The sequence below is a fragment of the Diabrotica virgifera genome, chromosome 5 (genome assembly GCF_917563875.1).
Source record: "Diabrotica virgifera virgifera chromosome 5, PGI_DIABVI_V3a".
NCBI classification, from domain to species: domain Eukaryota; kingdom Metazoa; phylum Arthropoda; class Insecta; order Coleoptera; family Chrysomelidae; genus Diabrotica; species Diabrotica virgifera.
In genome coordinates, this window is record NC_065447.1 from 235,773,214 (window position 1) to 235,800,317 (window position 27,104).

A 27,104-nucleotide genomic window follows, 5' to 3' on the forward strand; every position below is an offset into this window, starting at 1 on the left:
CAATTAGCGCTATAGTCTAACTGTATCGTCGCCCCCGTAAAGGCGCATTTAAATCAAAGCGAACACGAACGAACGAACGAAGGAACGAATTCGTAGGTGTTCGCTTGGTCATTGGTTCGCTACAAAGTAGGGCCATTTACATTGAAGCGAACGTTCGCATTCGTTGATGATCGGTAGTGCATATTGCCCGCAGATGTTTTTAAGATGGGCCAGTGCCAGTCACACATTGTGTTTAACTTTATTTTCGTGTTTCTTGCTGGATAATTTTTAATACAATAATTGCTTACAAAAATAGCAGGTAGCAGGTATTATACGCTGTTTGAGGGAGCTTAGAAAATAACATAATAAAGAACCAGCTTTCTTAAAATTCTTCCTCGAAAAAGTTACTTGCTCTTGATATTATGACTATATTATGTTCAAATAATAAATTGTAAAATTGGTGTATTAAAATAAATTTGCTTTTAATTAATTTTAGCAATTAATTTGATTTGGTTACCTCATTAGTGTTTCTGGGTTGAAATTTATCCAATAAAAACATTAGGCTTTTAAAAGCAAACCACTTCGAACCCTCTTTTTGTCTTTCTCGTCTAAATGGTGCCAGAAGCTAATACATTTTTTTAGTTCAGAGACATCACAACCCATTCCTATAGAAATGTTAAAACAAGCATCAGTTTTTCTGTTTATTATTTTATATAGCTTCGATTTTGGGTTTCATAGGCATATTCCATATTGCAAAATTATATTTTTACAGCTACACAATAAACAACCTTCTCAAACTAATGTTTGTAAATAAATTAAATCAGTACTTCTAAACGAATTCGTTCGCTACCGTCTATCCACTGTCCACATTGAACAACGATTTCCTTTGAGGATTCGCTCACTTACCGACATCGGTTGGAACATGTGCGAATGCGAACGAATTCGTTCGGTTGTGCTCGATTCGCTGTACAAATACAATAAAGTTAACGAACGAATTCGTTCGTTCGTTCGGGTTCGCTTTGATTTAAATGCGCCTTTAGCGGAACAATTTCGATCAGCTTTTTTGCACAAGCTTACTCAAAAAGGGGTCCTCATAACATATCCACAGAGTGCCTTGCGGTGCCATGGTCGAAAAATTTTTTAAAAAATTTTTTTTAACAAATTCACAAAAATAATTTTTTCATTTCCAACAATTTTTTTTAGATAACTTGGATCATTCTGAGCAAAAAAGGTCTCTTGTAATTTTTCTCTAAAATTGATTGTTGTCGAGTTATATGCGATTAAAAATTTGAAAAATGCGAAAATGGCCATTTCAAGGCTTCATAACTCGATTAAAAATTATTATGGAATTCAAAAAATGACAAAATCAAGATTGAAACACCTTCTTCAGGGTCCTGAAGAGATTTTTGTCATTATTTTATTATAAAGCTGATTTTTTAGTTATTAACAATTAGCGGTATAGTCCAAATGCATCGTCGCCCCCGTTAGCGGAACTATTTCGATTAGATTTTTTTGCACAAACTTACTCAAAAATAGGTCCTTATAACATATCCACAGAGTGCCGGCCGGTGGTCGAAAAATTGTTTAAACAATTTTTAGACCACGGCACCGGCCAGCACCCTGTGGATATGTTATAAGGACCACTTTTTGAGTAAGTTTGTGCAAAAAAAATCTAATCGAAATAGTTCCGCTAACGGGGGTGACGATACAGTTGGACTATAGCGCTAATTGTTAATAACTAAAAGTAACAGCTTTGTAATAAAATAATGCCAAAAATCTCTTCAAGACGTTGAAGAAGGTATTTGAATCTTGATTTTGTCACTTTTTGAATTTCCTAATAATAATTTTTAATCGAGTTATGAAACCTTGAAAATGGCTATTTTCGCATTTTTCAAATTTTTAATCGCGTATAACTCGACAACAGTCTCAAGTTTACAGAAAAATGATCGGAGACCTTTTTTACTCACAATGACCCAAATTATCTAAAAAAAAATTGTCGGAAATGAAAAAATTATTTTTGTGAATTTGTTTAAAAAAATTGTTTAAAAAATTTTTCGACCACGGCACCGCCCGGCACCCTGTGGATATGTTATAAGGACCTCTTTTTGAGTAAGTTTGTGCAAAAAAATCGAATCGGAATAGTTGCGCTAGCGGGGGCGACGATACTGCCCGGTCTAGCAGTATAAAAAGCTTTGGAATAGTCACAGAAAACAGTGGCAGTATAAAAATTATTGTTTAGTGCTTGGTAAACCTCGTGAAGTACAGAAAACATGGCATCAGTTGTACATTTATTAGTTAAGAAGCCGAACTGATTTTGTGATAAAATATTGTTATCAAAGAGAAAGGACATAAGTCGGGTTTTTATGAGCCTCTCAATAATTTTGGAGAGTACCGGTAGTAGGGCAATAGGTCTATAGTTGCAGGCATTAGATTTTTCGCCACCTTTATGAAGAGGAATAATAATGGCTGTTTTTAGGCACTCTGGAAATTTACCGTTTTCAAAGGAATCATTAATTAGTGAAACGAGGAGTTCTAACACATTATCTGTGAGATTTGAGAAGATTTTTATGGATAGTCCATCAGTACTACAAGATGATTTGCTTTTGATACTATTGATCGTTTGGATCAATTCGGATTTATAGATTGGTCTTATAAAGAATGAATTCGAGACAATTTCTGAATTAGGGAGATAGGAAATGGGATCTTGTTGAGACTGAATAGTTGATGTTATATTTTTACTCACGTTAATGAAGTATTCGTTTAGATTTTCAGGGTTTGGAAGGGCAAATGTTTGACCTGCGTCGGTTTTATTTCGAAGATCGTTTATTATGGACCAAGTTTCTTTTGCAACACTTTTGGAGCTTCCCAGACGATTTTGATAGTAGGCTTTTTTAGCTGATTTGATGAGTTTTAGGTATGTGACTCCGCAATTGGTGATATATTGAGTGACAGAGACGTTGGTAGTAAATTTCTTGATATAAAGTAGTGAACGCATATTTTTTGCTGATATGCGGATACCTTTGGTAGTCCAGGGTTTGCGACGTTTTGGCTTAATCGTAATTAAAGGAAATGCCTTATTGAAGATACAGACAAGCTTCTCCAAAAAATCACTGAAATTATAGTCCACGTCCGTAGAAGGAAAATGCCAGTCAGAAGTTAAACATAAATTTTGAAATTTATGAAAATTCCGAGCGGAAAAATCCTACCTAAACGTCGGGTTTTCGAGGAGGGTTTGCTGAAAATGTTAAATTTCGTATATACTGCTTCATGATCCGATAGTTCCGCATTAATAACTGTAGAGCAAACATCAACGGGTGAGAAATCGGAGACAATATAATCAATTATGGTAGATGTATTTTTTGTAATCCTTGTAGGAGAATTAACGTGCATTGAGAGACCATATGATTCAAATATGTTGACCAAGAACATTTGGGTAGCACAAGCAGCAGCATAATTTATGTTGAAGTATCCGCATAGAATTTTTCTGCTCTTGTGAGGCAAGTCATCAAACAAATTTAGCAGGTTCTGAAAAAATAGTTCCACGGAAGAGTCAGGTGATCTATAGATGCAAATAATGTAAAGATTAAGATTTTTATTAAAAACTAAGGAAAATTCAAAGAAGACTTCATTCAACAAAAAGTCATATTTTGCTATCAGAGAAAAATCATTGTTTGCAGAAAGAATTAGGGTGCCTCCATGAGCTGAGTTTGGACGATCATACCTAGCAATTGTGGTATATTTCTCTACAAAAAAAGGTTCGTTGACTGCAAGCCAGTGTTCTGTAACAGCAACTATCTGGGTAAATCCTAATTCCTCTAGAAACAAAAACAATTCGTCAGTTTTATTTCTTATAGAACGAATATTAATCAGAACCATACTAAAGTTGTCATCACTAAAATTATTCGAGGTTTCTAGTTCCTCAGAACACGTCGTATTATTTAAAAATTTCGTCTTGGAGAGCTAGTGGAATAATAATTTCGGTGACATTCCCCCCTTGATTTTTGCAGGTGAATAATTCTTTCCGAAGTGAGAAAAGACCTAAAAGCAGCAAGATCAGCGTCTACTTCATCTGCACCGATTCCATAAGCATCGTTGAATTCTAGAAGAATTTTTCTTAGATCTTCGCTCTTAGTCGGAAGTCCTTCGGAAGCCAGAAACAGTTTAACACTTGTGTTGGTACACCCATCATAAAATACTGATGCAGGTTGGTCGTGTAGAAAAGCAAGATGAATTTTAATGGCCTTCAAGATATCCGGTTCCCTTAATCTGGCTAAAAGATATCGACTATTCGAGTTATTGGTCAATCTAACTCTTGGTGGGTTCAAAGGATCCAGATTTATCGATGGTTCTAAAGTATCCTTCTTAATGAAATTAATATGAGAACGGAAAGGATCTTTAGATTTGCACATTGCAATGGCCTGCTTGTCCGTCAGTATATTTGTGGTATCAACTTCATTCTTGTTGTTACTTGGAATGGTAATTGGATTTTCCAAGTTAACCGTGCTTCTGATGTTCTTCCGATTTATATCTGTCTCAGATGAAGTCGTTGGTTCGGAGTATAAGGATTCTGTAGACCACTTAACGTTTACACCCGGTGGCCAAATTTCTTTATTAAATAATAAGTCAATAGATGTTTTAGACTTAATACCTATTTTGAATGAGGAGCCAGTATCTGAGTTGGCATCTTTAAGGAGGGCGTAACATCTTATAAATTCTCTATAGCTTCTCTTTATTGTAATGAACTACTTGTATAGGTGTGTATATTGGGGCTAAGTTGCTAATGACGACAAAGTGACATTTATCTTCTGCAATTTTTGTTTTTTTGACTGTACTGGTTTCGAAATGCTGGGTGTCTTCAGTTTGGGTACTTGAAGTGGCATATACTATGTTTTTCTTCGATACCTCTTTCTTCGTTGGTATAGTAGGTAGTTTGTTGGAAAGATTACACATTTGATTAGATATTTCACTGATGTGTGAAGAGAGCCTCTCTAATCCCAACTTTATCTCAGATGAATTTGTATCTTGGACTTGTATTTTAATCGTGTCATTTGAGCAGCCGAAAAAAACTGACGATATATTGAAAATATCTTGTTCCATCTGCCTTATGGATTTTAAAAGATACTCAGGATTTAACAAGTTATTTAATTTATGAATCTCGTCAATTTTTTTTGTAAGACGTCTAATTTGTCGTCATTTTTTGCTAATAAATCATATGTCTCTATAAATACAGGCAAATTATCTGTGAGTTTTTTAGTAACTTGAAGTAAGGCGTCAAAGTTCTCTTGTGGTATTTGATTTTTTGTTAAATTTGTTACTTTTCCATTTAAACATCTGAGGCTAGGTGAATTACATAATGTACAGAAATATTTTAAATGGGCATTTTTTGGATCTAGTAGAGTTTTTGAGGTGGTTTTATTGAGACCAGAACACTTGAGACAAAAATATCGTCTACAGTCCCCATGACAACGTATCTTGTATTTGTCGTTTTCGGAAAATTCAATCAAGCAAATATCACAATTGGAGATCATGGTGGTCAAGGTTAAGCAATATTTAATTGGGTCGTTGAATGTAAAAAAGTAAACAAAATGTAGAATAGTTAAACAAATCTGGTAACACTTACAACGAGTTTAGTTACACAACACTCCAAAACAATAACAAAAACACTTAAACAAATTTGAGTAAGTCGGTCGTGATGACAACCAAAACAAAACACAACTGGTCACATCGACGACTGAGAACGAACTGGAACATAGAACAAAGTCCTTCAAACCTATGATTAGCCTAACGTCCTTTCTCCTATCATCATCAATGGTGCTACAGCCCTATGAAGGAGACTCGACCTTCCCAAGTCTATTTCCCCAGTCAGTCCTATCCATTGCCAACCGTTGCCAGTTTGCTGCGCCTATTGTTCTCCCATCCTCATCTACACCATCCTTCTATCTGAGTTTTGGCCTACCCCTATTTCTACTTCCCACAGGTTGTGACATAAGGATTCTTCTAGAAGGGTTGTTTTGCTGTGATCTTGCTAGATGTCCTGCTCATCTTAATCTTCCGATTCTTATAAGAGATACTACGTCTTTACCACCAAATTTTTGTTTATATCTGTGGTATACCTCGTAGTTGTACCTCCTCCTCCAACCACTATTTTCGCAGATACCACCGAATATTCCTCTCAGGATCCTTCGTTCAAATATAAGCAGAAGGTTTTCATCTGCCTTGGAGATGGTCCATGCGTCTGATCCATATGTCAACACTGGTTGTATAAGGGTATTTTATATCGTTATTTTTGTGTTTTTTTTTGCTTCTCATATGTCTACTCAGTCCAAAATAGCATTTTTTTGCTAGGACTATCCTTCGCTTGATTTCTTCCGTCATGCCGTTCTCCTTGGTTATCAGGAAGCCTAAGTATGTGAATTTGTCTACCACTTCAAAGGTAGAGTTATCAACTGTGAATTGGTGACCAACGTTTCTTGCTCTATTGTTGGGTGTTTATGCCATCATCTTAGTTTCCTCCTCGTTTACTTGCAGTCCCATATTTTTTGAGGCATAAGGTGGTATACATTTCTTCTAGCTTGCGTGTTTTACGGGCAACTAGGTCCGCGTCATCTGCATATGCCAAAATTTGGGATGATTTATTAAAAATATTTCCTCTATAGTCTATTCGGGCATCTCTGACCGCCTTTTCCAGAGCTATGTTGAAGAGGAGACACGCCAGCGCATCTCCCTGTCGCTGCCCAACATGCGTTTCAAACGCCTGTGATTGATCGCCCTGTATTTCGACTTTGCGCAAACAACTTTACGCATTGTAGCCTCAACCAATCTTATTAGTTTATCAGGGATGTGGAATTAATCCATGGCTTCATATACCTTTCTCCTATAGAGCATAGAAAAAATAATAAACACATTCATCATAAAGAAACAAGAAGAAGAAGAGTCATAACGTGGCCAAAGAAGTGGTGTATCCATCGTATCCATTGATAACACCTCATTGAGGACTATTGACGCTTCCATAACAGAAGAGGGCATACTATTTACTAATCAAGCGGATTCAATACATGGACAGTACAAGAAATATAAAATTACCTATCTAGGAGACCAGTCAGCCACTATAGAGCAGTAAAACCTTGTCCTCAAAGAAGGTTATCATGTAGATTATGGTCAATAGTGGTTGACAATGTCTTAACTAAGATCAAAAAAGAAAGGGATATAGTTCTCTGGGCTATCCACAGATGGCTACTCACTCTAACAAACTTTTGATATTTTTTGGATATGGAAAACCCAAACCAAACAACGGTCTCTGGAACAGTAATTGTGCAACTTCCTTGATAGAAAAATTTCTAGAAATCTGTTTAATAATATTAATTATGTAAAGTATTAATAGTTATTAAATTGTTATAAAATAAATAGAAACAAAATAGTCGATTCATCATGGTTATATCATATAATATAATTAGTCGGTAAATTGTAATTCACGGTAAATATTAGGGGAGTTACTGTTCGCATACGTGTTAATAATTTAAAATGTTATATAATTGGTTTTACAAACAATGGGTCTATTATTGCTTACCAGTTCAGCGAATTGACGAACAGAAACAGCTTTTGGATTATTATATCAACTACATATTTATAATTCACTGTTAAGAAGAACTGACTATTTAATTCATACGAATACGAATCGGTTTTAGCATGATTAGACCAGGAATGATCTGTTTTTAGGTGAATGTGAGAGGTGCCATTCGGATTTTTGCGGATAAAGTTAGGTGATAACTTCGTTAATAATAATTGACTTATGCTTCTTCTCAAATATGCCCGGATCATTATTTAAAAAAAATTAAATATTTAAAAATTTCAAAAAATTTAGTTTTTTTTTCTACTTTCTTTGCTTACAACTTTAAAACGATTCATTTTGGAACAAAGTCGTACAGGAATAAAATAAAGATAATTAAATTTTCTATCAGATACGATTGGTTAAAAATGTCTTGATTTAACACCCTTACTGCAACATAGCAATAAATATAAAGTAAGGTGGCAAAACAAGCCTGTCTTTATTCAATGTTTTTCCATCACTTAGATTACACTTGGAACCTTCCTAACACGCTTAGAAAATTTTTGTAATTTGCTAAAACTCTCCACCAAATTTCATTAAAAATGACTTACTAGATTTTGCATAATAATTTTGCAATTTAAACTTTTTTAAAAAATTAAAATTTTTTGAAATCTTGCACAACAAAAACTAGAACATACAAAGATTTGTATAAAGACGCACTCCACCTATCTAATGCACTTTACAGAATTGAAATCGGATTATTTAAGCAGCCTCAGCGATGTTTTAAAGTTACAAACAATTTTTTTGCTATAAACAAATTAGTACTGTGTCCAGGAGGGGGTGCTACGGGCTTCTTTATTTAGATGGACTTACTCAATTTTTTTTATCTATTTTGACCCGTAGAACACGAATTTTTTGGGTAACAGTTGATCCGGATGTCGATAAGATTGTTATAAACAAAGAACTTGAGGAATTACAACATCGATTTTTCGCAAAATAAAACATTTTTTTGTATTTCTTGGGTAATTCTAAGCAAAAAATGTAGTTTCGTAGGATGCATAGTTTCCGAGATAAACGCGGTGGAACATTCAAAAAATCAAAAAATTGCAATTTTTGAACGAGAATAACTTTTGATTAAAAAATAAAATAGCAATTCTGCTCAGAGCATTTGAAAGTTTAAGTCAAATTATACCGTTTTTTTTTAATTTTTTTTATTTACATTAACGTGCTCGGCAACTATTGCCACTCGCACGGGACGATTACAAACAAAATTACAAGAGTAATAATTAAAGAGCCTTAACAAGTTATGTCATAAACAAAAATTTAAAGTTTATGATACAATGATATTTTTTTTAAAAACTGAAGAACTCTGTCTAACTGGTTGGTATCACTTAGAATGTCACATAGCTGCGGTTTGAGTTTGAGCTGTTGTCTTACTACACTGTACTGATGGCATTCGGTAATAATGTTCACGGTAATAACATTCGGTGGTTCACGGTAAGTTGGAACTGGCATGTTAGACAGATAGGCCGGATATCTGATGAAATCAGGAAGCCGTGAGTAAGTTTGGTGTGGCCTGTACGGATTCTTCTTATAATTCTAAGGTCTTTTCTAGAGAGTGCTGTGGGGCCAGTGTAAAGTGGCTTATATACTGAGGGCTAGATTGCACGTAAAGATGTATTTAAGGAGCTCCAGTGTGTTTGCCATAATCTCCATGTGAATCTACCGGTTATATAATATATACCGGTAAATATACCGGTTTTAATTATTTGCATTGCTAAAAATTAATTTTTTTATTATTAAACAAAGCTATTTGTTTATAAGCCAAAAAATTGTTTATAATTTTAAAACATTGCTGAGGCCCCTTAAATAAACTGATTTTAATTCTGTAAAGTGTATTAGATAGGTAGAGCAATTCTTTATATTTAAAAAAATTAGGCAACTTCTAAATGGTCTACTTTTGGACGGGGTCGAGTTCGCTCCCAATGGTAAGAATTTTACCTGAACTAAAAAAGGTAGAGTCCGAATTGGCTCCCATAGACAAAATTTGTTTTACCTAAACATGTCGAAAATATCACCCACCGTTGTCACTTCTTTCAAATTTTCTCTTTTTGTTAGAAACAGGTACCTTCCTAGAAATATCTATGGGAAAGGAGGAAGACCTAACCCTTCGGTCCTAACTTTACTTTCGGGTATTAGAGTGTAGAGCGCAAACCGGCCGATTTCAGGTAAGAGCGCAAAACGGTCGAGCGCATACCGGCCGACACCGATAATTTGTGTTAAAATTGCCACATATGCCAATGTTGAACTAAAACAAACTCTAAAAGTATTTGTCTAAAAGTATAATTTTCCTATAAAAAGTCTATATCACTATGTAAATTTCCTAAGCAGTATAAATATTACACGATTTGGCAAACAATGTCTAATGTTTCCGCGATTATATGAGAGCCTACCCGCATTCATGCGGGAGCCAATTCGTACCCTTCTAAAATATACCTGAACGAAGCGGAGCGAACTCGACTTCACCCCTACTTTTTGCTCAGAAAGATTTTAAAAAATTTGAACTTTTAAAAAAATTTATATTGCAAATTTATTATGCAAAATCTATTAGATCGATTTGAATGAAATTTGGTAGACCATTTAAGTAAGTTATAAGAATTTTCTAGGCGAATTACTAAGGCTCTAAGTGCCACCAAAGTGGTTAAGAAACATTGAATAGCAACAGGCGTATTTTGCCCCCTTATTTTGTATTTATTGCTATATTGCAGAAAAGGTAATACCTTAAGACATTTTTGACCAGTGGTATATTATACAAAATTCAATTATCTTTATTTTATTTCTCCACGACTTTGTTCCAAAACGAACCGTTTTAAAGTTATAAGCAAGGAAAGCAGAAAAAATCGATGTTTTTCGAAATTTTTAAATATTTTAATTTTTTGTTAATGTTCCGGGCATATTTGAGAAGGAGCATAAGTCAATTATTATTACTGAAGGTGTCACCTTCACATGTAGAAGTCTGAATCAAGGAAAAGTACTAGTAGTCTAGGATTTTTTCCTGGCTGTTCAATGGTGAACTTTACTTTGACCTTGACCTTCAATGGACGTCATCTTCTAGAGTTTCGATGGATTTCGGCATTTAATTGATGCAAATGAATTACTGAAGGGGTTTTTTGAGATCGCTAAACACGAGGTTTCCAAGGTCAATTAAGGGCGCTCCTGGAGTTTCGAGGGTCTTTGGTACTACATTAATGCAAACGGATTAGTTATATGTTTTTGGGGTTGCTGAACACGAATACGATTTCAGCACAGACTTAGGAGCACCTGGTGTTCCTAAGACAGGTAATCTTCTGGAGTTACAAACCTAAGAGTAATCCATTTGATTCCTCCGAAGCTCCATAAGATATCCTATCTTAGGCACCAGGTGCTCCTGTGTCTGTGCTGATCACGTATTCGTGTTCAGCAACCCCAAAAACCTATAACTAATCCGTTTGCATTAATGTAGTACCAAAGACCCTCGAAACTCCAGGAGCGCCTTTCATTGACCTTGGTGGAGTCGGTTCTGGTAGCATATTCGTGTTTAGTGACCTCAAAAAACCCTCCAGTAATTCATTTGCCTCAATTAAATGCTGAAAACCATCTAAACTCTAGAAGATGACGTCCCTTGCAGTGTCCCTGGCCACCACGTCCTCCGGAGGTAAATTCTGATGGCATATTCGTGTTTAGCGATCCCAAAAACCAATGAGTAATCTGTTTATATCAATTTAATGCCGAAAACACTCGAAACTCTAGAAGATGATGTCCGTTGAACGTCAAGATCAAAGTAAAGGTCGCCATTGGATAGCCAGGAAAAAATCCTAGACTACTAGTACTTTTCCTTGATCCAAACTTCTACATATTGCCAGATAACCAGTAACTCAGGGAAATGGAATACCCAGTAAATCTTATAATTTTCCGAGTTTGTGCCTCTATGTATATCTTGAAAATCCTCCATACGATCAAAATGTGCCCATGAGAACTTTTTATCAGGATATTTCAATGAGTATTTTCCCAAAGTATAAACGAAATCCACTGGGATCTAATTTTTATAAGGTTTGTGCGTGGTACATTTATAAAAATTGACTTGATTTTGTTTACATTAACATCTTTTATAACATTCAGATTACCTCACACAAAATTGTGTGAATAATTTATTTCACAGACTTGAATCTCAAGTAAGGATATGTGGATGAGTATCTAAATTGCTGTCTTAAAAGTAAAGGACCTTAAGACGTCGTTAATGTTGGCTTGAGAGGGCTAGTCATGTGTTTCTCAACTAATTATTTCAGGAAAATCGAAAAGGGCTCCTTACCTGTGGAACCTTTTCCGACAAAGAGCTTATTTAATGAGGTCTAGGAATGGTGTTCGCAACTAGCATATTTTAAACTGCTTTAGAATAATTTAATAAAATGTGTTGAAGTCGAAAATCTAAAAGCTACATAGGATACTCTTAATAGGAAAGGGAAATATATTTATACTGTGAATTGTATAATGCTCTGTGTTTAAGCTTTTAAATCTTATACCTATAAAATAATGACAAATGTAGTAATAAATTGTTTAAAAAATAAATTACTATTCGAAAAGTACTTTAGTAGGTATAGAAATATTATTGTAACGTCACATGTTTATTAATTTTATTGAAATAATTATTTTATTCCAATTTCAGTTGTTTTTATCCATTTTGTAACTTTCTGTTTTATTTTGCTATTTTCCTTCTAAAAATAGTTGGTTCTCAAATCTTTTATCATCGAAATATTTTGTCCTTATTTTCCTTATATTCAAACTCAACAACTAGTCTAATCATAAGCATTATATGAAATTCCTGTGATTTCTAGGTCTAATTCTAATCGACAAAATATATTTGTCAGATGGCAACTCTTGAACTTTGGTCATATCAGCTTTAACTTCTACATGATAAAGGTGGCAACGTTTTTTTTTTCAATGATATTTTGGAGCTGAAACTGCAATGTTGTTCTGAAGCTATTTCCTTGTGGCATTTTTATAATGAACTATTTTAAATGGGAAATAAGCCACAATTTTACCAAAAAAATTAATTTATTAACATTTCGACGCCCAAGCCGGGTGTCGTTTTCAAAATACAAAATAATACTAAATAAACAAAAATATTGTTGCTTAGTAAAAAATTCTTATAATAATTTATTTAATCTGACTCATTTATATCGGCAATTCAGGCATGTATTCTACATTTTAAAGTAGAAGACTTTAAAATGATATTGCCAATATTGATGAGTTGCTTTCCTGGGACGGCTTTACTAAAAGATAGTTCATTCGATTACATGAAATCAAACCCAACTCAAGAATATCCGCCACAAAAAATCATAGCATGTGATCTGTCTTTAAAAAGAAAACAAATGCAACGATGGCAGTAAAATTCTCGCGCTAGAGATTCCATAGTAAATCACGAGGGAAAACCAGGAAAAAACCTCGTGATACTATCCCGACATCGTAAGTATTTGGGCTTACATTTAGTTTACTCTCAAAACTAATACCAAATTCTGACTTTAATGTATGTATGCTATATTAAATTATAAGTAGTATTAATAATACATAGATATTATATAAATAAAACTAAAATATAAAATATGTACTAACTCAATATGTTAATTACTTACTAATCGTGGTATTTTCTTTCTATTGACTTCCTCTTTTAGTATAGGTAACCACATCCTACTGCATTCTACCGAGGAATTTGCGACACAATTGTTTTCATTTAGCATAATTAGAGCCGCTTCTTTGATTTTTATCTTTTTACTATCTGTTTCTTTCAGGACTATACTTGAATCTCTCCACTGAACTCTATGTTCATTATCCCATGCGTGTTTATCTGTTTTCCGGTGAAAAGAAAGTCTTTACACCTGACCGGCTCACATGATTGTTCCTCCACATGCTGAAGTTCTTCAAGATTTTACAGTACAATAAGAACAAAACGCTATAAATAGCTACATATTAATGATGAAATGTGTGCATCTCTATACTATATAATGTAAACTAGCTGATTCTTCCTCCTTTCTGTTTTCTGGTCAGTCCGTTGTTTTCTATGTCCTGTATTTAAGCTGATGATGGCTTGTGTAAAGCCGAAACGCGTCCTTTTATGATTTTTAACAATAATAAATAACCTTGTGGTACCTCTTCGAGTTTTTTGTAACTGGTTAAATTTTTAGAATTCATATTCTAAGATTATGACAAGACGAACACACACCCAGAGAGACTGAGCTAGGCTGGGGTGAACGATAGCTCTCTTGGATGATTTGAGTAATATTTTCGAATATTATTTCAATTAGTTGGGGTAGTCTATTGTCGTATTTCGTTTCAAACACTAATGGACAAAGTGAGAAATGAATGACATAGAGAACTAATTAATGTGAACTAGACACTAACTGACAAACTAGAAAAAGGAATATTACTGTGCTTTGGATACATACGAAGGACGGATGGGACGAGAATACCGCTGAGAAGTTGAAAATGTAAACCAAATAAAAGGAGGGCAGGAGGACGTCCTATATTGCAGTCGAAAGGAGAAACAAAAAGGAGACCTCACTCAAACAGACAGGTATATATTACATGATATTACAAGAAGGAATTACGATTGGAGTGTGATAAACGGAAAACAGAATGTGCTGTGTAAAGCAAAGGATAAGTAAGTAAATATTACATTTTCCGTTTTTTTTTCAAATTTTACAAATTTTTTCTTTTTATAAAGGATTTCCGGCGTGAAAATCAAATTTTTATTACAATCAATTGTGGCTTAATGCCCTATAGATATTATAAAATTGATTACTATATTTTATAGTTTTATTTTTAATATCAAACAAGACGAGTATATAAGTTTATGTGATATTATCTGTTTTATGAAACTATTTTTCTTACGCGGTTTGTTTATACTGCATTTTCATTTTATTATCAATGCGCACCAAATATTTTTGAGTAAATAAATAAATAGGTAACAACTTTAATAATGTCTGACCCTTGACCTATAAACTTCAAACAAAACAGCAAGTTCAATGTCACATGTAGTCAACTCGAAAAGCGTTAAAATCCGCTGGAAAACTGACTGGCAAAAAACATTTATGAGGCTCATAAAAGCTTTAAAAATGGTACAGGTATTAAATAACGTTAAAAACGTCGAAAATATTAGAACATAATGAAAACATTGGAAGAGTTTAAAATAAGCGACGATAAAACAAGCAAAAACGTTAAAATTTTCTAAAAAATCTCTAAAAATGTGAACAAATCCTTAAAGAGAATTAAACACTTTTTCAAGCGTTAACGCTTTTTGTATACGACGTTATACTTAATAGACAATTGGATTTTTGACAACGTTTAACCAAGATTTTATCCCTTATTCCTTTACATCCCTTTTAAAGTGCTGAAAGATAAATGAAGGAGAGTAAAATATGTAAAAACTGTTTCCAAGGTATATCGGCGTCAAAATTGAATTTTCTTTTGTAAAGAAAATCACCTGTGCTGTGAATCGATAGAAGAATATTGATTATATTTTTCAAAAATTTGGTGTAAGAGCTACTTAAACTGGTGCCTTAAGGGTGTTAACTATGACCCAAACACGTAATGATAATAGGTCAGGAACGAAAAATTTTATCTTGTAAAAGTTGCGAAAAATAAGGGAAATTCGATTTTCAGAAAAATTAACCCGTTTCAGCTCTAAATTTTCTTTTGTTTTGCTTATGTCTTAAGTCATATATCATATTCAACATTTCTAGTGTTAAAGGAACAAGAGATAATATTGTGATTGAATTTCGATGGAAATCATAAAAAAAAGTGGATAGTCTTCAATCTGCTACTGAAGATATGAGTATGAAAGTATGTTCAAACTGAATACGATAGACTTTATTATTAGACGCAGTATATACCACACTGACATGACAAATTAATGTGAAAGTAGGACAATATCACGACATAACGCTAAACCAATATTTATTTTATCAGTATTTGAATGATTGTAATTATTCATTCATCTTGACATCAATTGGTGCAATCTCTACATTTCTCCCAATATACTCATTTTTAATTTTATCCTTTTTAGTCAGTCATTCATATTAGTCAAGCATTATTATTTCCGCCACATGAATTCGTTGGCTGAGAAACCCCAGTGCATCTTTTAACAGATCATAAAATCCTCTTCATCCCCTTTAACCCCATAGTTAGTACATCCAATTTTATAGTCAACGTATGACAATCAGTCGCACCACCAAAAGAAGTATAATTAGGTATAAAGATATAACATAATACATAAAGATAAGTGTAAAACAGTGTTTGGAAATGATTTTCCTGTATTTTTCCATTATTTTTATGTTTCTACATAATGTCAAACCACTTTAGGCATTAGACCGAGTATATAACAAAAATATATCAATATTCGTTTTATATTTCTTTATATTTAGATTATTGTGAAATACTTTGAAAACATAAGTTTATTAGTTAATTTTTTATGTTTATTAAAAATATAACTAGATAAATCAACAGGTTGGACAATTTAAATTGTTTTATTTTATATAATTTATGTTTTATTTGGCACATAACATTTTAATTAATGGTGTGATTTCTACGTAGTTTGCAATAAATATTTTGCAAAAAAAAGACAAATATTTATAGTGAGCTGTGTACAATGATAATAATAGTGTAGAATAAATTGGCACTAAATCTGGACGCAATTTATAAAGTGAAAATTTATTGAAAAAAAAATGGCAATAGAAAGCTACACGAGTGAAATTTCAAACGAAGAAGATTAGAAATAATTCACTACCTTTGTATCATATAATAATAGTATCTAACTCGTTACAAATTTTGAACTGGTACTTATTAAATCAGCTAAAACCTCCTCGAAAAAATTTGTAGAATTAAAAATAAAATAATTTACAAGCATATCAAAAATTTGACATTTAAATGGTGCAGTAAAAAAGTTGATTTATAGAATAAAATCCCATAAACATTTAGGTTTTACCCGAAAATCTGGTATTTTACGTAGTCAAAATAAAACAAAATGTCTTTAATAGTGTTATTCCTACGCAATTTATAATTTAACATTTTGAAAAAGAATAGTATAGAATAATATAGAATAAATTTACAATAAATCTTGACACAAATTATAAAGTGAAAATAGATTGATAAAGGTTAAAGGTACACCGGTGAAATTACAAACAAAAATAATTAAAAATAATTCACTACTTTAAATGATCTAATAATAGTATCTAACTAAACATAAATTTGAAAAGTTTGATTTGTAACTCATTAAGAGCGTAGGCGCCAAATTTCGAACCAATACTTTTTAAAGCCAATTTTTTTTCGAATCTTGAGAAAACCAATAGGTACTTTTGAAAAATTTAAACGCAGAATGAAAGATTACAAAAGCTCCTTAGAATAAACAATAAGTTTTTTTGAATGAGATATTTAAAAGTCAACATCACACTCAATCTTCCCTTTTTTTTCACCCATGCAACTTAAAATAAAGATTATGGAAGTTTTCAGGGACTTTCGATCCTCGGTAATAATGCAATCTTCCATTCTGCGTTTAAATTTTTCAAAAATACTTATTAGTTATCTCAGGATTCTAAATAAAATTAATGCATTTAAAAATCATTAACATGAAATTTGGCACTTACGCTCTTAAATCAGCTAAAACCTCTCTGAAGGGTTCGCAAAATTGAAAAAAAAATAATATAAACGCATATCAAAATTTGACATTTAAATTGTGCAGTAAAATGGTTGAGTTATAGAATAAAATTCCATAAAACTTTACGTTTCAAACCAAAAATCTAGTATTTTACGTAATCAAAACAAAATAAAATCAACTTACCGTATAATAAACGGATGTGCGAATAAATCAAAACTTCAAATTTTAATATGAACACAAGCAAGGTCACCAACCAATGGCAACGGAGGATGCAGTACCTAACTAGTTATATAAGGTATAGGACAATGAGAGTAAAATATAATTATTTAACGTACATACACTTGTTAACTCTGCCACATCTAACAGTTATATAAATGGTCACATTTACAGGGAAATCCCACTAAAATTACGGGGTTTATAAACACACTTAAACGGGGTAAAGAAGATGCCGCGCGAGCCACAGATCTAAGATACTGTTTGTTTAAATTTGAACCAATGCGACGAATGTGCTACTTTCGACTACACACTTTGCTGTGGCGGTATGATGACTTCCTTGCCATTAACCAATAACGACACTTATTAAACTGAATCAAAGTACAAGGATTTAATGCAGTACTAGTGTACCCAATTTACTTTCTTGAGGATGGCTTCTAATATTTCACGCGGAAGCCACAGAATATCTTTTCTCTTTCGTACAGTTAAACGAAATCGTTATTTAACATTCTCATTTTCTTTTGTAGACATTACATCGTAACAAATGAAGTGTGTAAGATAGAAAAACATTTGTATTGTAATTAACATTTATTTCGTAAGTTATATAATTTTTAAACTCAGTTATCGGCACGAAAAAGGTCATTTACTATCCAATCAATAGCCATTCTACGGTTACTTCACTCAATTTTTTCTATTTTACCTATCTCATTCCAATTTTTACCGATTCCCTTCATTTTTTTTTAAATAAAAAATATCTTTTCTTGCAACTATACGACTTAATATATGACTTCCTCAAGAGTTTGCATACTTTGGCGAGCTTGACGAAGTACGGTTTCTTGTGCCAAACTTGAGTGGCATTGTTCCTTATTATCCAGATCTCGCTGCCGATGAAAGCGCACCAACTCACCCTCCTTTATTCTGCAGGCTTCCTCTGGAGTTTCCTGACATTGGAGTGCCTACCGAAGTAGTGAATTTCAATCTACTCGACCTTGCCTTTCAACGTCATCTTCTAATTATCTTTATGTCCTCTCTGACGTGGATTCTGGCTGATGCCTATTTAATCTGGCTTCAGAACTCTCTTGTTCGCAACGTCTCCACTTAGGCTCCGTTTCCTGAGTTTTCTCGTTGTTCTCCCATTCTTCGAGCATTCCTAGCTTACTTTCGTTCTTCATCACTATTACACTTTTTAGGTATGGTAACTTCCTTGCCATTACCCAATAACGACACTTATTAAAGTGAATCAAAGTACAAGAAAAGAGATCGCTATTTAACATCCTTATTTTCTTTTGTTGATATTACATCATAAAAAATGAAGTATGTAAGATATAAAAATATTTGTATCGTAACGAATGTTTATTTTGTCGCTTTTATAATTTTGAAAAGCTCATTTACCGGCACGATATAGTATATTAAGTATGGAGAACGGTAAGGGTTTTATACCGATCGAAGACAATTGTTTGGAGGAGGAGCGGAGCGACGACTCCAATTATTGTCTGAGATCGGTTACCCTTAACGTTCGACATGCTTATAACGTTTTTTGCACGATTGATACCATTATACATTATAAAATTAAACATTTTCGTCATATTGACTAGTTTCATTCATTTTATCAAGATAGATACTTTGGTTGTTAGGTAGTAACTAGGGTGCATAACAACAATGGAGAATTGAGTTTTTATTTATAGTCCAGAAAGCCACTGCGCATCCGCTAGAAAAAATATTCTAATTCGGATTTTTTGCGCAATCTTACTCGAAAAGGACTCCTTTTAACAAATTTGCATGTTGCCAGGACCAAAAGGTGGTCAAAAATTTTTTAAAGGTTTTTTTTTTGTTTTTTTCCTAAAATTATTTTTTTTGCATGGAAAAAAGTTTTTTTAGGTTTTTTGGATCATTCTAAACAGAAAAGGTCTTTAGTAACTTTTCTCTAAAAATTATAGTTTTTGACATATAAGCGATTAAAAATTGAAAAATTGCGAAATCGGCCATTTTTAACCCTCAAAAACTATGTGAAAAACTAAAAATTTTAATGTTGCCGAGGTAGGTAGATATTCTTTAAACATCGATTGATGCAATGCCGAAGAGTTTTTTGCAATACAATATTCAAAACTCCTTTGTTTTTTTAATTGCTAATCAAGCGTGCGCGACACTATTTTCCACCGACAGTATGGTGCAAATGAAAGGAATAAATTCGATATTTCGTAAACCGGCGACTTTAAGGAAAAATCCCGAAACAGGTCGATTTTTATTTTTAAGTTATGATATTGTGGCATATATGGTATACTAGAGACGTCATCCATCTGGACGTGATGACGTAATCGATGATTTTTTTAAACGAGAATAGGGGTCGTATGCTAGCTCATTTGAAAGGTTCTTCAATTCTCTATTCAGTAACATTTACATAATTGTTTATACAGGGTATCCAAAAATTTTTTATTAAATTAAATTATTTAAAAAAAAAGAAGTTGAACGACACCCTGTATAAATATTTATGTAAATGTTTACATTACTGAATAGAGAATTGAAGAACCTTTCAAATGAGCTACCACACGACCCCTATTCTCATTTAAAAAAATCATCGATTACGTCATCACGCCCAGACGGATGACGTCACTAGTATACCATATATGCCACAATATCATAACTTAAAACCAAAAATCGACTTTTTTCTGGATTTTTCCTTAAAGTCGCCGGTTCACGAAATAACGAATTTATTCCTTTCATTTGCACCATACTGTCGGTGGAAAATAGTGTCGCGCACGCTTGATTACCAATTAAAAAACAAAGGAGTTTTGAATATTGTATTGCAAAAAACTCTTCGAGATTTCATCAATCGATGTTTAAAGAATATCTACCTACTTTGGAAACATTAAAATTTTCAGTTTTTCACATAGTTTTTGAGGGTTAAAAATGGCCGATTTGGCAATTTTTCAATTTTTAATCGCTTATATGTCAAAAACTATCATTTTTAGAGAAAAGTCACTAAATACCTTTTCTGTTTGGAATGATCCAAAAAACTTAAAAAATTTTTTCCATGCAAAAAAATAATTTAAGGAAAAAACCAAAAAAAAACGTTTAAAAAATTTTTGACCACCTTTTGGTCCTGGCAACATGCAAATTTGTTAAAAGGAGTCCTTTTTGAGTAAGATTGTGCAGAAAATCCGAATTAGAATATTTTTCCTAGCGGATGCGCAGTGGCTTTCTGGACTATTAGTTGTCAATAATTTTATGTACAATTTTGATTATTATAAATTAAAATATGAGCGAAAGTGAATTTGAAGAAATTGAACGGGCTTGGGAAGGAGGGTGTTCCGCAATTATTCCCGAAAAATCCAAAATCCGTTATCAAAATACCTACCAAAAGTATATAAAACTTCGTCCATTACAAGTAAAATCAAATCATTTGTTCTTAAGATACGCCAAAGGAAAATGTTGTGCTTAAGTAATAGGGAAAGAGACAATCGGGGGCTGGCCTGCTCAAATTGCCAAATTCTTAAATTTGCCTAATCCCGAGAACTATACTGGCCATTCGTTCAGGAGGACATCAGCAACGCTTTTGGCTAATAAAGGTGTTGATGTCATCGGATTAAAGCGTCATGGAGGTTGGCGTTCATCGACAGTGGCAGAAAGCTATGTAGAAGATTCTCTTCAAAATAAAATAGATTTTGCCGAAAAAATATTGTGCAATACTAGTAATACTACTAATGTATGCGATTCTGCAGGAGTTTCTGTTAGAAGTGAAACCACAGCCCAAACAAGTGGGATTTGATTAAATAATTTAACAAATTGTACCGCAAGTTTCAATATTAATAAATAATTCGTTAGTTTTCTTTATTCTTTCAAAAATAAATTAAAATTAAGAGATTTTTTAACTCGACGGTAAGTGAATTACTTACCGTGGAGTTGGAGTACTTACCGTCGAGTTGGATTACTTACCGCCGAGCTGCTGGTAAATGTCACCTACTGACGTAAAATCTGTCACGGTAAACAGTCAAAAATGATCAATCGTGCAAAAAAGGTCATTTTTATATTTTACTATCCAACCAATTGCCATCTACGGTCACTTCACTCAATTTTGTCTGACATACTCCTATTTTACTGTATCTCCTTCCAATTTTATTCGATTCCCTCTAATTTTTTTTTAATCAAAAATATCCCTTCTTGCAACTATGCCTCTTGGGCCAATCTAGCTTGCCTATCCTCATCGGTCTCCTGAGATCGATGGAGACGATGCCAGCGTCATGGCCACTACTACTAGTGACTTCCTAAAGAATTTGCACACTTTGGCGAGCTTGACGAAGTACAGCTTCTGGTACCAACCTTTGATTTGACTGGTATATATTGATTGTTTTTTTCTTGTTCTTTCATCAATGTGCCAAAATTGTGGGTTACTGTAAATATAGATCACAAAACTCGTGATAATTAGCAAGAAAAAGACAACAGAAGGTCAAATCTAAGTCAACCAACCACAAAATAAAGAGTGATGAACTACAGCTACCTCGGTATCATAACGAATAAAGAATAAATCAACAATCAGGATATAAGAGCAGTCTCGGATTAAGAATCTTGAGGCCCCTAGGCAACCCAAGCTATGAGGCCCCTTAGCAAGTCTAGAATATTAGCTGTAAAATATTTGAACTGCTCTCGTTCATATTCAAGTTCAGATTCAATATCATCAGGATAGTTTTTATGTAGTCTTGAAGCATACTCATTTATTTGAGTATTACTTAATTTTTAAAACACACAAAAGATCAAATACGTGCTGAGTTTACTGACCCGTACACTGTCAACCGACGACTCAGCTCAGTAATTAACTTGTCGGATATTGGTGGATACGTTTTAACTTTTAACTTTTGTCCACCCTGTAGAAAAACTTCATTGGAATTAGTATCATCAAAATGTAGTTTTCTTGCTCGTTTTCGTTTACTGGCGTCGGGATATTCAGAGTATTGTAGATCGCAGGTCTTCTGCTCGTAGTAAGCAAAATTTTGTCTTTGGGATATTAGGAACTCCAAAAGTGAATTTAGAAGTTAAACTACAGTTTAAAGTTCAATCTCCTCTCTTCTCTCTGTAATGATTTACTGACAGCGTTGATTCATTCTAGACTTGTTGCCCAAAACTTATTAATTATAAATGTTTCTTTTTTTGATATTTCTTTCAACAAGCGCTTAGCCTCATGAACTGTTTCAGCTTTCTGATTAGTGTCCTCAACAAAAGTATGAAGAGCAGATTCGAAAGCGTTGTAACCTTTAGATATAGGTCTTTAGATAAAGGTAACGGTGGGTAGTGGCTGAAAAAAGGTTGTACCTACACGGACTGTACAAACCCAAAATACGATATTCCATTTGAGGAAGAATACGTAAGCCAATTTCTTTTAATTTTGGTTCCACTGATATATTTTCGAAAAACCATAGATTATGTAAAAATATTGTAATGCCTTCAAAATTTCTTTTTGATGCTGAAAAACTTTCATCAAGATTTTTACATTATGAAGACCTTTCTCAATCTAAAATGTTCGTACTTCTTCAGTTATTGTATTCTGTAATCCTATGTCGTTTTCCGAATTTAGGATCCAATTTATCTTTATGTTCAATTTGTATCTTAGTTTCGGTTTCTGTTTCTTTAACTTCTTGAACTGCAATAGAACTGTCGTTACATGTTTTTTCGTCTTCTTCGGTTATGGAAGCTATGTTTCCCTCAGTTATTTCTGTTTAATCACGTGAATTTTATTGGTTGCAGCTTCACTAGCTGTGGATTTCCGTGTAAAACTGAGTTTAAATAAGTATAGGTTCTGTTTTCGATCTTGCTTAAGGATATTTTCTTTCTTCTGCTTTTTCTTGCGTTTTTCTGCTCCACTCTTGAACCTTTTTTCTTATTTCCATCTGTAGTACTGTTCCTTCAAGCAAAGGGCATTCATTAGCGATTTATTCTCATAACATAGACTTTCTATATAAACAAAAGTATGCATTGTACTGTAGTTTTATAAATCCACCATCACTTTTATGGTATTGCGATATTTGAATTTTTCAACATTTATAGATTTATTTAATTGTAATTATTAGTTTTTCGTTTGGGGCTCTGCCTACTTTGCCTATTGGTTAATCCGCCATTGTATAAGAGCGCTCATCGAAAAAGCTGGATCCGCTTTCAACCTTCCTTCAAGGCTTCCTTCAAGAGCCTCATCCTCTTTCTTGGCACAAAATTAAGAATGTTGCGATGATACGTCTTCTTTGTCCTTTTTTATTGTATTGAATCGTGAAACTTGAACGAATATATGTGCAGAACATTGGAAGCATTTGACATGTTGCTCTATCGGAAAATAGTTAAGATCTCGTGGACTGACTAGTCGTAAATGAGGAGGTCCTCAGAAGAATGAAGAATAATTGAGACCACCATCAAATTTCGAAAGCTACAATATTTCGGAAACATTGTGAGACATGAAACCAGACCACCCTGCTACAAGCCATCCTGAACCTTTTATATACCGATTGACTATCTTGGTATCGATATATATTCTTTCAATAGTATCGATATCGATAATATTGATATTGATTCAAATGGAGTATCGCTAACTCAAGTGCAATGTTAAAATGTATAGACAAGGAAGGATCTGTTTTTAGGTGGATGTGAGAGGTGGCATTCGGATTTTTGCGGATAAAGTTAGGTGATAACTTCGTTAATAATAATTGACTTATGCTCCTTCTCAAATATGCCCCGAACATTAATAAAAAAAAATATTTAAAAATTTAAAAAAATTTCGTTTTTTTTTCTAATTTCTTTGCTTATAACTTTAAAACGATTCATTTTGGAACAAAGTCGTATAGGAATAAAACAAATATAATTAAATTTTCTATCAGATACGATTGCAAACATAAAATATACAATAAGGGGGCAAAAGAAGCCTGTCATTATTCAATGTTTTTCCATCACTTAGGTTACACTTGGAACCTTCCTAATTAGCTTAGAAAATTTTAATGTGCTAAAACCGTCCACCAAATTTCATTAAAATTGACTTACTAGATTTTGCATAATACGTTTGCAATCTAAACTTTTTTAAAAAATTTAAATTTTTTAAAATCTTGCACAACAAAAACTAGAACATAAAAATATTTGTCATTTTATTTACATATAAAGAAGCACTGCACCTATCTAATGCACTTTACACAATTGAAATCGGATTATTTAAGCAGCCTCAGAAATGTTTTAAAATTATAAACAATTATTTGGCTTATAAACAAATTAGTGCTGTGTCCAGAAGGAGGTGCTACGGCCTCCTTTATTTAGATGGACTCACCCAAATTTTTTTATGTATAACACGAATTTTTTGGGTAACAGTTGATCCGGATAACGATAAGATTTTTATAAACAAAGAACGTGAGGAATTACATAACATCGATTTTTCGCAAAATAAAACATTTTTTGTATTTCTTGGGTAGTTTTAAGCAAAAAATGTTCTTGCAAGTTTTTTCGTAGGATGCATAGTTTTCGAGATAAGCGCGGTGGAACATTAGAAAAATCGAAAAATTGCAATTTTTGAACGAGAATAACTTTTGATTAAAAAATAAAATAGCAATTCTGCTGACAGCATTTAAAAGTCTAAGTCAAATTATACCGGTTTTAGTTAACTGCATTGCTAAAAATTAATATTTTTATTATTAAACAAAGCTATTTGTTTATTAGCCAAAAAATTGTTTTAGTCCAGAAAGCCACTGCGCATCCGCTAGGAAAAATATTCTAATTCGGATTTTTTGCACAATCTTACTCAAAAAGGACCCCTTTTAACAAATTTACATGTTGCCAGGACCAAAAGGTGGTCAAACATTTTTTAAACGTTTTTTTTTTTGTTTTTTTCCTAAAATTAATTTTTTTGCATGGAACAAACTTTCTTTAGGTTTTTTGGATCATTCCAAACAGAAAAGGTCTTTAGTGACTTTCCTCTAAAGTTGATAGTTTTTGACATAAAAGCGATTAAAAATTGAAAAATTGCGAAATCGGCCATATTCAACCCTCAAAAACTATGTGAAAAACTGAAAACTTGAATGTTAACAAGGTAGGTAGATATTCTTTAAACATTGATTGATGAAATCCCGAAGAGTTTTTTGCAATAAAATATCAAAAACCCCTTTGTTTTTTAAATGCCACTCAAGCGTGCGCGACACTATTTTCCACCGTTGCATGTGTAATGCAGTATGGTGCAAATGAAAGGAATAAATTCGTTAGCGTGCTAGCTTCTTTGAAAGGTTCTTCAATTATCTATTCAGTGATATAAACATTTACATAATTATTTGTACAGGGTATCGAATAATTTAATTTTTTTGTCAATGTTGTTCTGAAGCTATTTCCTTGTGGCATTTTTATGATTAATTATTTATATGGGAAATAAGCCACAATTAAAATGAAAAAAATAATTTTATTAACGTTTCGACGCCCAAATCGGGTGCCGTTGTCAAAATACAAAATATTACTAAATAAACAAAAATGTTGTTGCTAAGCAAAAAAATTCTTCTAATAATTTATTTAATCTGACTCATTTATATTGGCAATTTAGACATATATTATACATTTTAAAGTAGAAGACTTTAAAATGATATTGCCAATATTTTTTTCCTGGTTTTCCCTTGTGATTTACTATGAAGTCTCTAACGCGAGAATTTTAGTGTCGTTGCATTTGGTTGTCTTTTTAAAGACAGATCACATGCTATAATTTTTTTTGTGACGGATATTCTTGAGTTGGGGTTGATTTCATGTAATCGAATGAACTATCTTTCAGTAAGTCGTCCCAGGAACGCAACTCATAAATATTGGCAATATCATTTTAAAGTCTTCTACTTTAAAATGTATAATATATGTCTAAATTGCCAATATAAATGAGTCAGATTAAATAAATTATTAGAAGAATTTTTTTGCTTAGCAACAACATTTTTGTTTATTTAGTAATATTTTGTATTTTGACAACGGCACCCGATTTGGGCGTCGAAACGTTAATAAAATTATTTTTTTGTCAATTTGCCAAATGATTTAATTAATAAAAATTTTTTGGACACCCTGTGTAAACAATTATGTACATGCTTATATTACTGAATAGAGAATTAAAGAACCTTCCAAATGAGCCAGCACACGACCCATATTCTCATTTAAAAAAATCATCGATTACGTCATCACGTCCAGATGGATGACGTCACTAGTATACCATATATGTCACAATATCATAACTTAATAATAAAAATCGACTTGTTTCGGGATTTTTCCTTAAAGTCGCCAGTTTACGAAATAACGAATATATTCCTTTCATTTGCACCATACTGCATACACATGCAACAGTGGAAAATAAAGTCGCGCACGCTTGATTGGCAATTAGAAAACAAAGGGGTTTTTGATATTGTATTGCAAAAAACTCTTCAGAATTTCATCAATAGGTGTTTAAAGAATATCTACCTACCTTGGCAACATTAAAATTTTCAGTTTTTCAAATAGTTTTTGAGGGTTAAAAATGGCCGATTTCGCAATTTTTCAATTTTTAATCGCTTATATGTCAAAAACTATCAACTTTAGATAAAAGTCACTAAATACCTTTTCTGTTTAAAATGATCCAAAAAATCTAAAAAAAAATTGTTCCATGCAAAAAAAAATAATTTTAGGAAATAAACAAAAAAAAACGTTTAAAAAATTTTTGACTAACTTTTG

The 27,104-nt window shown here is 32.9% G+C and overlaps 1 protein-coding gene across 2 annotated transcripts in view; it reads right to left on the reverse strand.

Annotated features, from left to right (window-relative positions):
* LOC114331755 (probable multidrug resistance-associated protein lethal(2)03659) overlaps nt 1–17,764 on the reverse strand; it is a 243,736-nt gene extending 225,972 nt beyond the window's left edge. Inside the window, exon 1 of one of the 2 annotated variants that reach the window (XM_028281392.2) lies at nt 17,550–17,764. The gene's annotated coding sequence lies outside the window, so the exon portion shown is untranslated. Of the gene's footprint in view, nt 1–17,393 lie in introns of both variants that reach the window. The other variant, XM_028281390.2, reaches the window with a different exon arrangement.
* Between the last annotated feature and the right edge of the window lie 9,340 nt (nt 17,765–27,104).